General features: G+C 44.9%; 1 protein-coding gene across 4 annotated transcripts in view; it reads right to left on the reverse strand.

Annotated features, from left to right (window-relative positions):
* Positions 1-14,806, reverse strand: part of MSRA (methionine sulfoxide reductase A) — a 250,644-nt gene that overhangs the window by 11,061 nt on the left and 224,777 nt on the right. The window lies entirely within an intron of this gene.

Consider the following 14,806-nt stretch of genomic DNA (forward strand, 5'->3'; position numbering starts at 1 on the left):
GTTTCTGTTACAGAATACATGTATAATTACTACTAAAATTATATCTGAAATGGCTACCAGGCAATACAATTTTAGCCCATACCAAGGACTGAAAAGTCAAGAGAAAATGAACAGAGCACGTTATAATCAGGAGATAAGTAGTTTTCCAGCTCCTATAAATAGAAAAGGCTGGAAGAACGCATCTGACAAGCAGAAGAAAGTGTGAGGAGGGTAAAATTCCACAGTGTTTTGGCTTTGGACTTCAGAAGGTAGTGAGTATGAGATAGTGTGAAATACAAAGAAGCCTTTGTTGTTTACATCTGAAGTTTAAAAGTGGCACAGTGTGAATAAACAAAGGATGTTCCATGAAACTGCAGCAGGGATGTACTCGCTCCGTTTGAGCTCCACAAACGACACGTAAACAGAGACATCGCCTCTGTGCTTTAAAAAGGGAAGGAGGGAAACTTTAAAGCCTCCCAGAAAATCTCATTTACCCACATCTTTAGGTTTTTGATAGGCTTTTAAGTGGTAGAAAAAACACACAAGCTTAATAAGCCCAAGATCTGGATCATTTAGCATTTGCTTTCAGGTTGGTTAAGCTTCTTACGAACGATAACGGTGCACATGCCTTGGAAAACCTGAATTAGCTGTTTGTTATCTTTTCTGGGAAAATAAGTTTTGCTCTCAAGTGTTGGGATAATATCAAGCAATTTATTTTTTGGCAGACAATAAAACATACTGCCACGGTAATTCCTGATTATTTTACAGGAGCGTGCATTAAGATAATTGATAAGGACGGAATCTAAAGATACACAGATTTAATTAGATATTCAGGGTGATATTTCATGTTGAGCGGTTATGTAGCATTGAATGAGAGTCATAGAATCATGGAATGGCCTGGGTTGGCAGGGGTGTTAAAGATATCCAGTTCTAAACACCCACCACAGGCAGGGGCACCTTCCACTATCCCAGGCTGTTCCAAGCCCCATCCAACCTGGCCTTGGACACTTCCAGGGATGGGGCAGCCACAGCTTCTCTGGGCAACGTGTGCCAGGGCCTCCTCACCCTCACAGCCAAGAATTTCTTCCCAATATCCCATCTATCTCTGCCCTCTGGCAGTGGGAAGCCATTCCCTGTGTCCTGTCCTTCCAGGCTACTGTAAAAAGTTTCTCTTCATCTTTCCTCTCAGCTCTCTTCAGGTTCTGGAAGGCTGCAATTGAGTCACTCCAAATCCTTCTCTTCTCCAGACTGAACAATCCCAATTTTCTCAACCTTTCTTCACAGGAAAAGTGCTTCACCCCTCCAATCAGCTTGGTGGCTTCAAGTGGTGTTAATACATATCTTTCAATGCAAAGATCCCTCCTATTTCACAAATCTTTAATAAAATTTGATATTAATTCAAAATATTCTCACCTATTCCCACGGAACAGACAGAGGGTAACTTTTGATAAAACAAAAAGTAAAACGGTTATGGTTTGAATTTGCTGTGTGTGAGCCAGCAGATGCAAACACCTTTTGAATAAGCATGTTCAATCCTGAGAATTTCCACTGGGATCAGTTTGGTTTGGCTTATTCTATGCTGAAATCAACTGATCTGAGCACAGAAGGCAGGGTAATGCTCTCGGTCACACACTTTGCTTTTATTGCAGTGAATCCCAAGGATGCAAGGAGCTCCAGGAACCAGAGACATGCTCAGGAGGCTGGCAGGTCTGATAAAACACTGATGGGGACCCCCATCCCACTGGAATGATACCAAAAGGATGGAAGACGCCTCTCCAGGATGTCACAAATGTCACTGTGATATTTGTGCATCAGAATTAAAGTCCAGCAGTCAGTCCAGGCACCAAAACAGGCAGAACTGATACAGCACGAAAGGGAAAAAGGCACAGCTGCGGTCACGCAGAGGCTACTAAATCCAGAGGCACCCACTGCATCACCTTGCTAGGGCCACATCCCAACAAACATTCCTCTGGAATCAGCTCCACAGAAGGTATCTGTGAAGATAAAACTGCTGGAGAGTTACTGGCATGGTTAAGCACAGCAAAATAACACACAATTAATCCAGTTTCTCCAATCCCTATCCATCTACAGACTCTTCCACTAAACCAGGTTCCTCCAAGCCCCATCCAACCTGGCCTGGAACACTTCCAGGGATTCAGGGGCAGCCACAGCTGTCAGGGCCTCACTAGCCTCTGAGTAAAGAATTGCTTCCCAATATCCCATCTATCCCTGCCCTCTGGCAGTGAGAAGCCATTCTCCTTTCTCCTGTCCCTCCATCCCTTGTCCAAAGTCCCTCTCCAGCTCCCTTGGAGCCCCTTCAGGCGCTGGAAGAGGCTCTAAAATTTCCCTGGAGCCTTCTCTTCTCCAGGTGAATCCCCCCAGCTCTCCCAGCCTGGCAATGATTTAACACAATCCCCTTTCTTCTACAATTCAGAAAATTGGTTCAGTGCAGCAAAACTATTTTACCAGAGCAGGAGAAAAAAAAAAAAAACACTTGGATGGAACATCAGCTGCAAAACCAGCTCAGTTTGGCAGCCACTAAAAATGCTGCAAGTACAGCAACAAGGGTGAAAATAAAAATCCTTTACAAGAAAACAGGGAAAATCCTTCAACTTCAGCTCCTTGACACACCACCCCTGAATGAGCATCTTCTGTGTAGCTACTGCTTCTGAGCACACAGAGAGCAACTGTGTGTACAGGGGACCTAGAACCCAAAATCATAGAATTACAGAGTGGTTTGGGTTGGAAGGGACCTTAAAGATCATCTAGTTCCCACCCCACAAGCTACTTTTTAACTCCACATACCTTTGATCAGCAACAGATTTCTTCCACAAGCTCTTTTCACCAGCTACAGTGATTTTTTTATTAGAGGTGCACCTTAGGCTTGGAGAAAAATACTACTAAAGGAAACCTCCAGAGCTTCTTTAGCTTATCCACCCTCTCCAAGCTCTGCCTACTCCTTCCTGGAAGAGTTTAGACACAAACAACTCCCATAGATGTGATTAGCAACCCTCACCACAAACACACCCCACAGGAGAGGGGATTTGAATGAGATTGACTTGCAACAAGTTAATTTGTCAGTAAGCTCAGAAAACACAAGACCATTTTGGACTTCAGGGTCAAATTCCACCCATTGTATAAAGCTCCCACCACCAATGAAATGGATTTATGTGCCTGGAAAGTAGATTTGAATCTGGCCATTAGTAAAACAAAACACTGAGCTGATTGAGGCTGGATGGGAAGCAAAGAAAATGCAGGGAATGCACTTTACATTTCAGAGAGAACCTGGCATTTGCAGCACATCATCTTCCTGCCAGCTACAGAACAGCAGTGACTTGGCAGAGCTTCCATGGCCAGATGTCACCCTCATCTGGCTCTCTTGGCTCAGGCTGCTCCTTTGAAATGAACAGCAAAGCAGGGCCAGGATGGCTCTGCCTGGTGCTTCTTGCACAAGGAACAGAAGCAGGAAAGGTCTTCTGGGCAAACCTGGCATTACTTTGCACCATTTTCAGCCCTCAGCAGGCAAAATCTGGGAGGTGGAAGAAGAGTCAAGAATAAAAAGGGACAGAAGGATTTGTTTGACAGCTGTCTCTCTTCAGGTGATGGATGCAGCACAAATCATCTCCCTGAGTACTTTCCCGTGGCAGCTTTGAGCATATTTTGGCCCTCAAAGTCCTGGGTGCATCTCCCAGTGATAAAACACTGTTATATTTCTTTCTTCAAAGGCATTGCTGAGTCTCTACTCCCCTGCAGATTTTCACCTGGTTGTTTTATTTGAAACTCAAGAGATCCTTGAAATGAGATGATCCTTAAGATCCCTTCCAGCCCATTCTATGATTCTATGATTTGTTTCCTGCATTTTGACTATATTACCATAAACAAGAGGAAAGAGAAAAACATCAGGGTTTTTCCCCACCTAAAACCTGCCTGATTTCTAGTTAATTGCTATTTAAGCTATTGGAGATGTATGATAAATATGGAGGTACACAGCCTACATAATCCTCCTAAAACACAGTGCTTTAGATACAGCAGAAGAGCTGAACTAACAGCCAAATTTGTGGTGTTTTGATGTGGCAGCAAAGTCCCAAACGCCTTTAGACCCAGGAAACAAAAGAGAGAAGCACAGCCCATCCTGGCTAAGCCCCCCCACGTGACTGACCTTGTATCAGAAGGAGAATTACTTCTTAAACCGAGAGCCTGAGAGCACGTGTGTGTTTGTATACACACCACTATGTGTGATAAGGAGGCTGCTCCGTGGCAAAACCTGCCAACAATCCCGTTTTTTTCGTTGCCATCTGCTCAGAAGAGAGCAAGCACCTGTTAGGAGCAGCTGCTTGAATGCAGAACGTAGGTAAGAGAGAAAAATCAGTTGCGTTTTGGAGTTGGCCTGCTGCAGGTAGCACATGGCTCTCGCCACCGAGGGTGCCAAGCGGTCCTTTTTTAAGTTTGGCCTAATTAAGAGCGTTAGGAAACCTCAAAAATTGTTCAGTTAGGTGCTTACAGGGAGCAGAGAGAAATTATGGGGCTCCCCAATACATTGCTCCCCAAAACACCTCCCCAGTCTCCGCTGGGGTCTCTGCCCTCTCCCCTCTGTTTTCCTCGCTTTGAAGCCAGCGGAGCATTTGGAGCTGCCGCGCGTGGCTCGGTGCCTCTCTTGGCAGGGCAGGGCTGCACCAGGACATGTTGCTCCGAGGAATCACAGCGTTCCCAACAGCCCTCGACTCCTTCCTTTGGACAACAACTGCTTCCCTGTTGCTGCCCCTTTGAGTCCATCTCCGTGTGGGCCCTTTGAGGGATTTACAGGAGGGAAGAGGGGACTCGGTCCAAGCGCTTGCTGTGATCAAGGCCATGGGCACCAGCAGATGCCAGCCCTGCCAGGCTGTCCTTTCTCCAGGGGAAGCAATGGGGGTTCCACCAGCAAGAGAACTTGGAGTGGGCAGGAAAAACACATTAAAGGATTTCCCATACTCGTCCAAGTGTTATATCTGAGATCACAAGTCAGCGTGACCTCTCCCACCACGGATGGTCTCAAATCTGCTGCCCTTAACACACACTTATGGCATCTGTGCTCCTATTGAGGGAATAAGGTCATTCAGTTCATTCTTTTCCAACCTCCCATGGATTGTTCCTAATTTTCCTCAGCAAGCAAAGCTTTGTGTTCCATGCCTGAGCTAGTCCTGCAGTCTGTGTGACGTGGCCACTCACCTGATAAAAAAACCAGCACCTGCCCATCCCAGGGTGTGACAAGGCTTTTGGTCCTAAAAATCAGCCATCCTGCAGGGGATTTTCCTGTTCCCCTTTCCCACATAGCCCTACATCTAAGAATCATGTGGGGAGGTACAGTAAGGAGCTCCTGTCTCCATCAGCAACAGAAGGTCAGTGGCTGGGCTTCTTTTGAACAGGGAATATTTGCGATAGGTACAAACGCAAACGTCTTCCCATTTTTCTCTTTCCCTCTTTTCCCTGCTTCCTCATTTCTTTGTCCTCCACTTCTTGTCTTCCCAGCCCCTTCTGATTTGCCCTGTGTCACCATCCTGTGCTGTGAGGACAATAAATATTTGGCTCCTCTAACCTTTTTATAAATAGCATCTCCGACTCATTTGACCCCAGAGATTGACATTTTCTTAAATGGCAGCAAGAACTGGTCCAAGTGTCACAGCCTGTGAAAATACAGAGGCTTATTCACACAGGCACAGCCTTGAGAAACAAGAGATATTCCCAAAGTGGTTTTGAGGCTCCAACCTCTGTGATCTGCATTACAGTTCAGCTGGATCAAATGCTGAGAAAGAAAAAAAACCCAACCATGATTTGTGGATGGGAAAACACTCATTCAGATCCAGCCTGGGCTATGGAAATAAGAGAAGTATGAGAGGCTGAGAGGGAAATCACATTTCTCCCACTTGTAAAGGAGTAAATTTGCTCTTGATGCAATGAAAAACACATAAAATCACACAAAGCCATCCCACAGAGTCACTTCTCCCTGCAAAGCTGCACTTGAAATCGTGTGGTTTAGCACAAATACCGTCGGTCAAGCAGGAATTTTTTTCCCTAATGCAGATTTCCTACTGTAAGTACATCTGTGAGCATATAGATCCTGCCTCCTGGGACAGGCCTAATGGGCTCTGCATTCACTCTGCCTCATTTCTTTGGAAAGCACTGGCTCTGCAGTGGGAGGATTGAATAGGGGCTTTCACTGATGGATGTTTTTTCCTTCTGAATTTAAATGTACAAACAGAGATCGTGGGTTATTATTGCTGAGAGGAACAACAGAAAACACAAGAGCCATAGACTGGGGAGTCAGTGACACAGAAACACTCAAGGACAGGAGGAGCTAATAATTGTTACCCTCTAAATCAGCCATGCATTTCCTTAAGTGCCCCTGTCCCCAGTAGCCAAAGGGCAGCGAGACAGGAGCACATGGAGAAGGCAACTCAGGTTGTCCCAGCTCCTTTCAGCCAACAAAGCCCATTTGGTGGTGAAGAACCTCCTCGTTTATATCCTGTGATTCACAGATAAATTTGGGCTCTTGGAGAGGAGACAGGGATGTTGAACAGCTCAGTGCTGACTTAGCACATGGAAGAAAAGGGGAGGAAGCTGGTGTTGAGCTCAGTGTTACAGATCATGAGAGCAGAAATCCAAGGTGTCCGTGCCTTGGAGCATGAGGGTATCCCACCAGGAAAGCTTTTCCATGGGCACAGTTAAAGAAACATGGGTTAAATCCATCCTTGAGAGCAGCACAGGTGCCAGTGAAGCTCTACTACAAAGCAAATCCCCAAAATATTAAAATATGAATATTTTTCCCATTTTTACCACTCGCACTCAGATGAAGAACCCTCACGTCGGGAAGAGCTCAGTCTTTAAAACAATCTGGTGAAAAGTCCAAACTCTCCTGCCTTCTCAAAAAAAAAAAAAAAAAAATTTCCAGTGACTGAAAGAGAAAAAAAGGAGGGGAAAAAAAAAAAAAAAACAAAAACCAAAAGGCTTGTTCATGCTGTTACAGTTTAGGAACTGCTGGCATCCCTGTCTCCGAGAGGAAGGGAGAGGAGAGCTGACTGCTCAGCAGCTGAGAACGTGTGTTCTGGAAGCAGCTCCCGGAGCAGATGGTGCAATGATTACTGCCAGTAAATGTTAGAGCCCTCTTTTCCTTCTTCTTTTTTTCCCCTCTTTTTTTTTTTTAAAAAAAAAAAACTTGAATTCTGAACAACAGGGGGGAAATAATTACAAAGAGCACATGAAAGCAGCTTGATTTCCTCTCTTTTCCTTCCCTCCAAGTGTGTGTGTGTCTTGTTCCTTGCTAATACCTGACGCTGCAGAAGTGGATGTTCCTTGGGCTTTGCTGGGATGTGAAAATCCACCACCAAGCACTTTGTTCTGAGGAGTTTAACAGGGCTGTTGTGCTCCAAGCTGAGGGTTCACTGGGAAATAAGGAGCTGTGGGATCATGTGCTGTGTGTAGGATGTTAAAAATGAGAGCCAGGGAAAAGGAGGAGGGCTGCAGCTGCATTTATTGTAAGGTGTATTTATTGTAAGGTGTCCCTGCCCATGGCAGGGGGTTGGACTAGATGGTTTTTAAGGTCCCTTCCAACCCAAACCATTCTGGGACATGATGATTCTATGATTGTAGCCCACGGCTCAGCCTTTAAATAGTCACCCTGCTGGCTTGTGGTGTGGCAAATAGTACTTTGGCCAAGCAGTGGGAATTATTTTAGGGCTATGACTCTCCCCCTCATCACAGGTGGGTCTGACTCCCCTGGGGACCCCCTCTTCTGCCAGCCCCTCACCCAGCTCTGTGGCTACAGATCCAGGTACATCCCACCAGTCTCCTGGCCCCATCTGCCCCTCTGATGTGTCTGAGCAGCCCTAAAACATTTCTACCCCCATCAGCTCCCTTGTTCCTCTCTCTCTGTCCCACCCTTCTTTCTTTGCACCCTCAAAATTTGATTTTTTTGATTTTTGCCTTCCAGCAGGGTAGCTTGTCCCTCCTCATCTCACTGGGTGTAATTGCTTTAAAACCCCTGAGGAGCTCGACTCCCAAATTTTTAAAGAGCAAACATCAGCCTGGATGGGAAGGAGCATCCCTGTCTCTTGGGTTTCACTGGAAAACAGGCTGCAGCCCCAGGTCAGGTGCAGTCAGAGCAGCACCACACAAACCCTGCAGCATCTCTTGAAGGCTCCAGCTTTCAAATGCTGTGACATCTCTCCCAAATGTGTGTTGGTTTCTGGTTAGTTTTGTTTGTTTTTTTTTTAAATGTCTGTAAATTAAGAAAAGCCAGGGAAATTTCCACAGGGAGATCAAAAAAAAAAGCAGGATATGCGCAAAAAGACGCCTCCTTCCTGAAATTCAGATCCCTGCTCTGCAGCGGGGAGGGACCAGAGCTCCTCATAGATAGGCTGGGAGAAATATTTTAGTATGGAAAACATGTTTTTCTCCAGCTTCCTGCTCCCAACAATTTTGGCTGGGACTTTAAAAATATCAGTCTGAGGAGGCAGAAAACTGGCAGGGAAAATTTCACCCCTCAAATTAATGTTTGCTGAAGTATCAATCAACTGAGGGAAAGACTTCTGAGAGGAACTGTCAGACATCCCTAAAACAGGGAGCATCCAGCTCCACCAGCAACACTGAGATGCCAAAATGTCTCCCAGTGATTCCAGGTCAAAGCAAACTAAATTTGCAATGAGAAGATTGAGATTTCTCTGTGACCATGGTCAACATCCGCTAAATTATCAACTTATTATTACTATTATTAGCAATGAAACACTGTTCTCTGAAAGCCAGGAGAGATTTTTCAAGGTGAAACCTAACAGCAGTTCAAGAATAAGATTTTTAATTTCAGTTATAATAATTTGGAGGCTTTGCAGGGGTATTTTCAATCACAATCACAGCTCTCATCCCTTGACAGTTTCCAGGGAAGAAAAGAGAGGAGTAATTGAAATGTTGCATCTTCATTGAAAGACTCCACCACTTACCAAACAAAACTGAAATGAAGGGTGCCAAGAAAGTCAGCAGTGGACCATCACATGATCCCCTCCTTGAGATGCAGCACTTGTATCAAGGACACAAACCATCAATAATGACAACAGCACTGTTTGTCTTTGCAATTTGCGGGTATTCAGAGCCCACTACTCAAATCCTTAAATAGTGAGAACGTAAATGGAGTTGGACAGAGCCTGGTCCTTGTGCCCTATCCGAGTTTCTGAGTTCAAAGGCTGAACATTTGAGCTGTGCAATAATGGATAGTATTGCCAAGTACTGTGATGAGAAGAAATACTCTTTTGCACGAAAATACTCTCTTTCCACAGAGCAGGAGCTCAGCTTTCTCTTCCTTCTGTGCTGTCTCGGTGTGATTTGAAGGAAAACACTTGTGGCACTTGTGGGATAGCTCTTCATACTGAGTTCCTACTGAGCAGGGCAGATTTGGGGGTGTTTGCTTTTAATTTATTGTTTCAGCTACCTGAGGACATTAGATTTAAGACTGACAAAAATAGATGACATAGGAATACTTTGGATGCACATCTGACACACCTGAGCTTTTCTTGGCTGAGGAATGAAATAACAATCAATAACAACTGTGGAACTGTGCAAGGCATTCATTTGGGTTATGACACATTTCAAGGTGATTTCTGTGTTCATTGGGAGCTGAATCAGCTCAGAATATTTTTGTTATCCTCTCCAGGTTGGACATGGCTTTGAGCAGCCTGGTCTAGAGGAACCATGGCAAGGGGTTTGAACTAGATGACCTTTAAGGTCTCTTCCAACCCAAACCATCCCGTGACTCTATTTCAAAGCACATTTGCTGAAAGCCCCCTTTTCCTGCCCATTAAAACTGTTTGTCTCCAGCTACTGAAGGTTTTTATTCTCTTCCCTGAGAGTGGCCTGGCAAAAGGCAAATACCCCACAGCTCTTTCTTTGTAGGGTTTATGAAGTGATCTCGTGCTCATCAAGAACAAGGCCAAACTGTGCTCCAAGAGCTCTGTACAACCCCAGAGGTGTGCTATTGCTTTTATGATTCCCTCAGGTGCCACGTAAAGTTAATGTGCCTGCTATGACTGTCCTTACATCTGCCAATTCCATGGGATTAGAAAGCAAGGTTTATAGACCTTATGGAAAATACAACCAAAAAAGTTGCTGCCAAATCCTTTGTGGGAAAAATTAATTTGTGATCCTGCAAAGTCCTCACCAGATTTATGAGGCTGAAGATGAGAGGTTGTGGCAGGTCCCTTCCCTGCCTGTCCTCCTATTTCCTTGGTAAAACAGATGTTACAACATCTGTACTTACAGAAGGGATGTTTCACAGCTCAACTGTGTGAGATGAGGGCACTGCTCAACCTCCTGAGTGACTTGGCATTGCCTGACCCAGTGTGGAGTCTCAGGAGATGGAACCAAGAAGACCATAAACCCTTTTGCTGGAAAAAGTGGTGAGGCCCTGGCACAGGTTGCCCAGAGGAACTCTGGATCCCCCACCCCTGGAAGTGTTCAAGGCCAGGTTGGATGGGGCTTGGAGCAACCTGGGCTAGTGGAAGGTGTCCCTGCCCATGGCAGGGGGTGGAATGAGATGATCTTTAAGGTCCCTTCCAACCCAAACCATTCTGGGATTCTGGAATTTTCATGCCAGCCTTCCACTCTCCTTCCCTAGTTAGGATCCCATCCCTCACCAGAATGGATAATCCTGTCACTTCTGGTTCCACAACTCCCGAGCAGCAGCTCCCAGGAACTTTAATAAGTTTTTTTTAACCTTCAGCAGAGCTTTGCTCTTCACCTTTATCCAGTTTGTACCTCTGAAGTGCTTTGAGAACCTGAGGCAAAAAAATACAATGCGAAGCTCAGACTTAATCCCACGTTGGCCTGTTGTTATCTGGCCTCTTAATGAGAATAATTTATAGAATTCCACTAACATAAATGCATTCCAACCACCCCTGCCACCACCCTCCCCCCAAAAAAAAAGGAATCAATTGAGGGAAAATGGTCCATGACAGGAAAGCAGGAGAGATCAATTAAATATTTAAAGTGTTACTGTAAATGAAGAAGACACCGAGGCCGGGTCAGTAATGAGCTTCCCCCTAAGCCACTGGGAACTCACATTAATGCTGCACTTGACTCCTGCAGGTCCCTCCCAGAGCCAGCAAAACTCCCACAAGTTGCCAAGAAGACACATCCTACAAAGGGGTGTGTTGGGTTCTGTGTGTATCCGTGTGTGCAGGGTGAAAAACTGAGATTTAACTGCTTCTGCAGCACAATAAAATAGGAGGAAACAACAATCAGAAATTTCATTTGGATCTGGGATTGATTTCTAGCAATGAGATAATCAAGTTCCCATAGAATATTCCGATTCTCCTAACAAAATTTCACTAAAGAATAAATTAATTAAATAGGTTGAGACTCTTTAGTGTTGACAAAGAAGAGATGCTGGAATTACTCACAGAATCATAGAAAGATTTAGGGGGAAGGGACTTTCGAGATCACCCAGTTCTAACTCCCCCACCATGGAAATTAAAACTCGTTTCACCATTTTTTTCCAAAAGAATTAATTCAATTCCATGTGTAAATTGTGCCCTGCTCCGAGTGTAGTCCAGTTACAGAGGGAAAGACACATTGGGTTCAAAAATTCCACTTTACTGCAGGTGACAAATGTGATGGTCTTGGCTGCTGGGACATTTAAACTCCATTCAAGGGAGGCAGACCCTGACTCCCAAAATATTCAGCAAACATAAACCAACATAAACATATGGAACATAAAGAATTGTTTGGGTTGGAAGGCTCATCCCACTCCAACCCCCTGCCATGGGCAGGGACACCTTCCATTAGCCCAGGTTGCTCCAAGCCCTGTCCAACCTGGCCTGGACCCTTCCAGGGATCCAGGGGCAGCCACAGCTTCTCTGGGCAACCTGTGCCAGGGCCTCACCATCCTCCCAGTCAGGAATTCTTTCCCAATCTCCCATCTCTCCCTGCTCTCTGGCAGTGGGAAGCCATTCCCTGTGTCCTGTCCCTCCATCCCTTGTCCCAGGTCCCTCTCCAGCTCTCCTGGAGCCCCTTTAGGCACTGGAAGGAGCTCTAAGTTGGAGCCTTCTCTTCTCCAGGTGAATAACCCAGATCTCTCAGACATCCTACTGTCCCAAAACAGTATCAGCTACATTTCCAGTTTTCCTGCTGGGTATTTTCCCCATCTTTTCTGATGTCACTCAGCCTTGTTTTTCACTCTAAAGACCTTCAGTTACATTCTCTTGCCTAAACCAGATCACTGTGAGCTCCACTGAATGCATCTTTCTACACAGAACAAATGTCAAATCTATTGTTAACTCCTGTGATTACAGACATCCAGCAAATTTCCTGCAGAATTTCCAGTAGTTCCATGTAGACCTCTTTGCCTTAGTTCTCTTCCAAGAATGTCACAAGGGGCAGTGTCAGGAGCTTTCTTGCACAAAAACCCATGACACCGACTGCTTGTCTTCCACCCAGAAGCTTTTTTATCCTCACACAGGAGGAAATTAAGTTTTTTCGATGTCCCTTGCTCTTGAAAAGTCCATGTTCACTGTACTTAACTCACTTCTGAGTCATTGTAAGGGCTCTGATTATTTGTGCCAGTGTATTTCTGGGAATTTGAGTGGATCTGACACTGTCAGGTCCTCCTTTCCCATTAAGACAGGCACCAAATCTTCCTTTTTTCCAGTCCTCCACTACCTCAGCCATCTCCTGCAAGTTCCAGCCACTTGTAAGTGCTGACAGCTCTGAGATCAATAGGAAGAGGATTCCTATAGAAAAACAACCAACTGATCTTCAAGAGTTCAGAAACAGACGAAAATGGAAGATTTCAAATCCAGGCATGAAAAGCAAGATATTCAACTATTAAAAAAAAGCTAAGAAGGACCCTGAAAGAGTTGCCCAGTCCTGGCACAGCTGCCCAGGGCAGTGGTGGAGTCCTTGTCCCTGAAGGGGTCTAAAAGCCATGCAGATGTGGCACTTGGGGACGTGGTCAGTAGTGGCCTTGGCAGTGTTGGAATGGTTGGTGATCTCAGAAGGCTTCCCCAACCTTAATGATGGGCATGGGCAGAGGAACTCAACCATGATGCCCCAGTTAATGAGACAACTGAAATCCAGGGACAGAATCATTCAAGAAATCTCTTGGAAAGACAGATGTAGATTAATAATGTCCTCCCATGACCAGAGCAGCCTGTTAGTGAGACTATCTGAAGTATTTCCTACATGGTTTATTCCCATCACAGAACTTTTACACAGCATCATTTCCAAGGCTGTTTGGGACATCTTTTGATCTGTTCCATACTAATTAACGCTGTTGTGTTTTCCTTTTTTCCACCTCTACATTATCAAGCAGCTTAAAGCATTATTCCACCAATTCCTCTGCTGGTGACATGAGTTTGGGTGAGCAACCTTAAGTCATTTTTCATTTTGATGACACTTTGGCTCTGGTATTTGCATCCATTTTCTGCCATTCCATGAGCTTTGCAGCTCAGCCCTTCAGAATTAGGTGGTTTCTACCTCCATGACATCTCTAAGTCTCATGACCTGCTGTGCTACTGAACCAGAACCTGCATCAGCCGACCTCAGAGTGGAAGGATGATGACTTGCCAAGATTTTGGGATCAATCTGGCTGCCAATGTAAGCTTTTTTTTAGCAAGACAGAGGGACCTATCGAAGGATTTCACATCCTTCTGACACTGATCCTCCCCCTGCTCTTTGGCAGCAGAACATTATTCCTCGATGATCTTAGAGGTCTTTTCCAACCTTAATGATTCCATGATTCTACCTCACTCCAGGACAATCTGCCCCATTTTGGTGCCTGTTTATTACTCCATTCCCATATTTGTGCTGTGTCAGGGAATCTTCAGCCTTGCTCCTACTCTGGCAACCAACATCCAGCACCCACCGTGCATTTGGACACCAGGACACGTTGGTCAAAGTGGCAACAGAGATGAAAAGCTCTCTCAAGCTCCAGTGCAAGTAAATCCTTAATCCTCCATGGCTCCAACCTCCCAAATTGTCTATTATCATCTTTGTTGTAGTGGTTGGCATAAGGAATTAGGCCAACAGGCAATGACTGACAGTTTTCTTCTAAAAAATGGCACCATCTGGCAAAGCAGAATTGCCATTCCATGTTATCCTGGTACTCCAAAGCATTTCTGTGCTCTGTCCAAGCCTAGTGAGCAACCAGCAGATGTGGAGAGGGTTTGTGAGAGAATCTGAACCACACACATGGCTAAACTGGCCATGAAGAAATTCATGGAAATTGAATAAAAAACATTAAACCCAAAATCTTTTACTCTAAGATAAATTAAGTTATTCCCCCAGTGGGAATAACTGAGAGAAAAAACTCACTAGATGTTAAATGGGGCTCGATTCGTTTATGGGAAGGATTCAATGACAGGATTGCCCAGAATAACAAGGAACTGGATTAGCTGACCTAAGGAATCCTTTCCAGATCCAAGTTTCTGTACTCTTTAAACTGAGAGCATGAAAAACACAGTTCTCATTTCTCAAAGAAAAATCAGTTTTCCTGTAGATCTCACATGCATCCAGGACTTACATTTTTCCCCATCTGCAGCAGCTCAGACATATTTAATGTGTTTAATGCTGCTAAACTATGTCACCTATGTCATTTTTCTGCTTTTAAGTAGATGAAAAGGCTTCTGTTCCAAAAGAAAACTGCAATATGTGCTGCATGAAATGCCAGCTGGGGGTGGAGGAAGAGAATGTAGTGATGGCAGATACTTGATTTAGCTCTGCATCAATAAAACATCCAGATTTATAAGAGAGAATGTGATGGAAAACATCTTAATAGAAGGACATTTGTAACAGAACATTGGGCCACTCACCT

Source organism: Pseudopipra pipra, chromosome 3 (assembly GCF_036250125.1).
Source record: "Pseudopipra pipra isolate bDixPip1 chromosome 3, bDixPip1.hap1, whole genome shotgun sequence".
In the NCBI taxonomy this organism is placed as follows: Eukaryota; Metazoa; Chordata; class Aves; order Passeriformes; family Pipridae; genus Pseudopipra; species Pseudopipra pipra.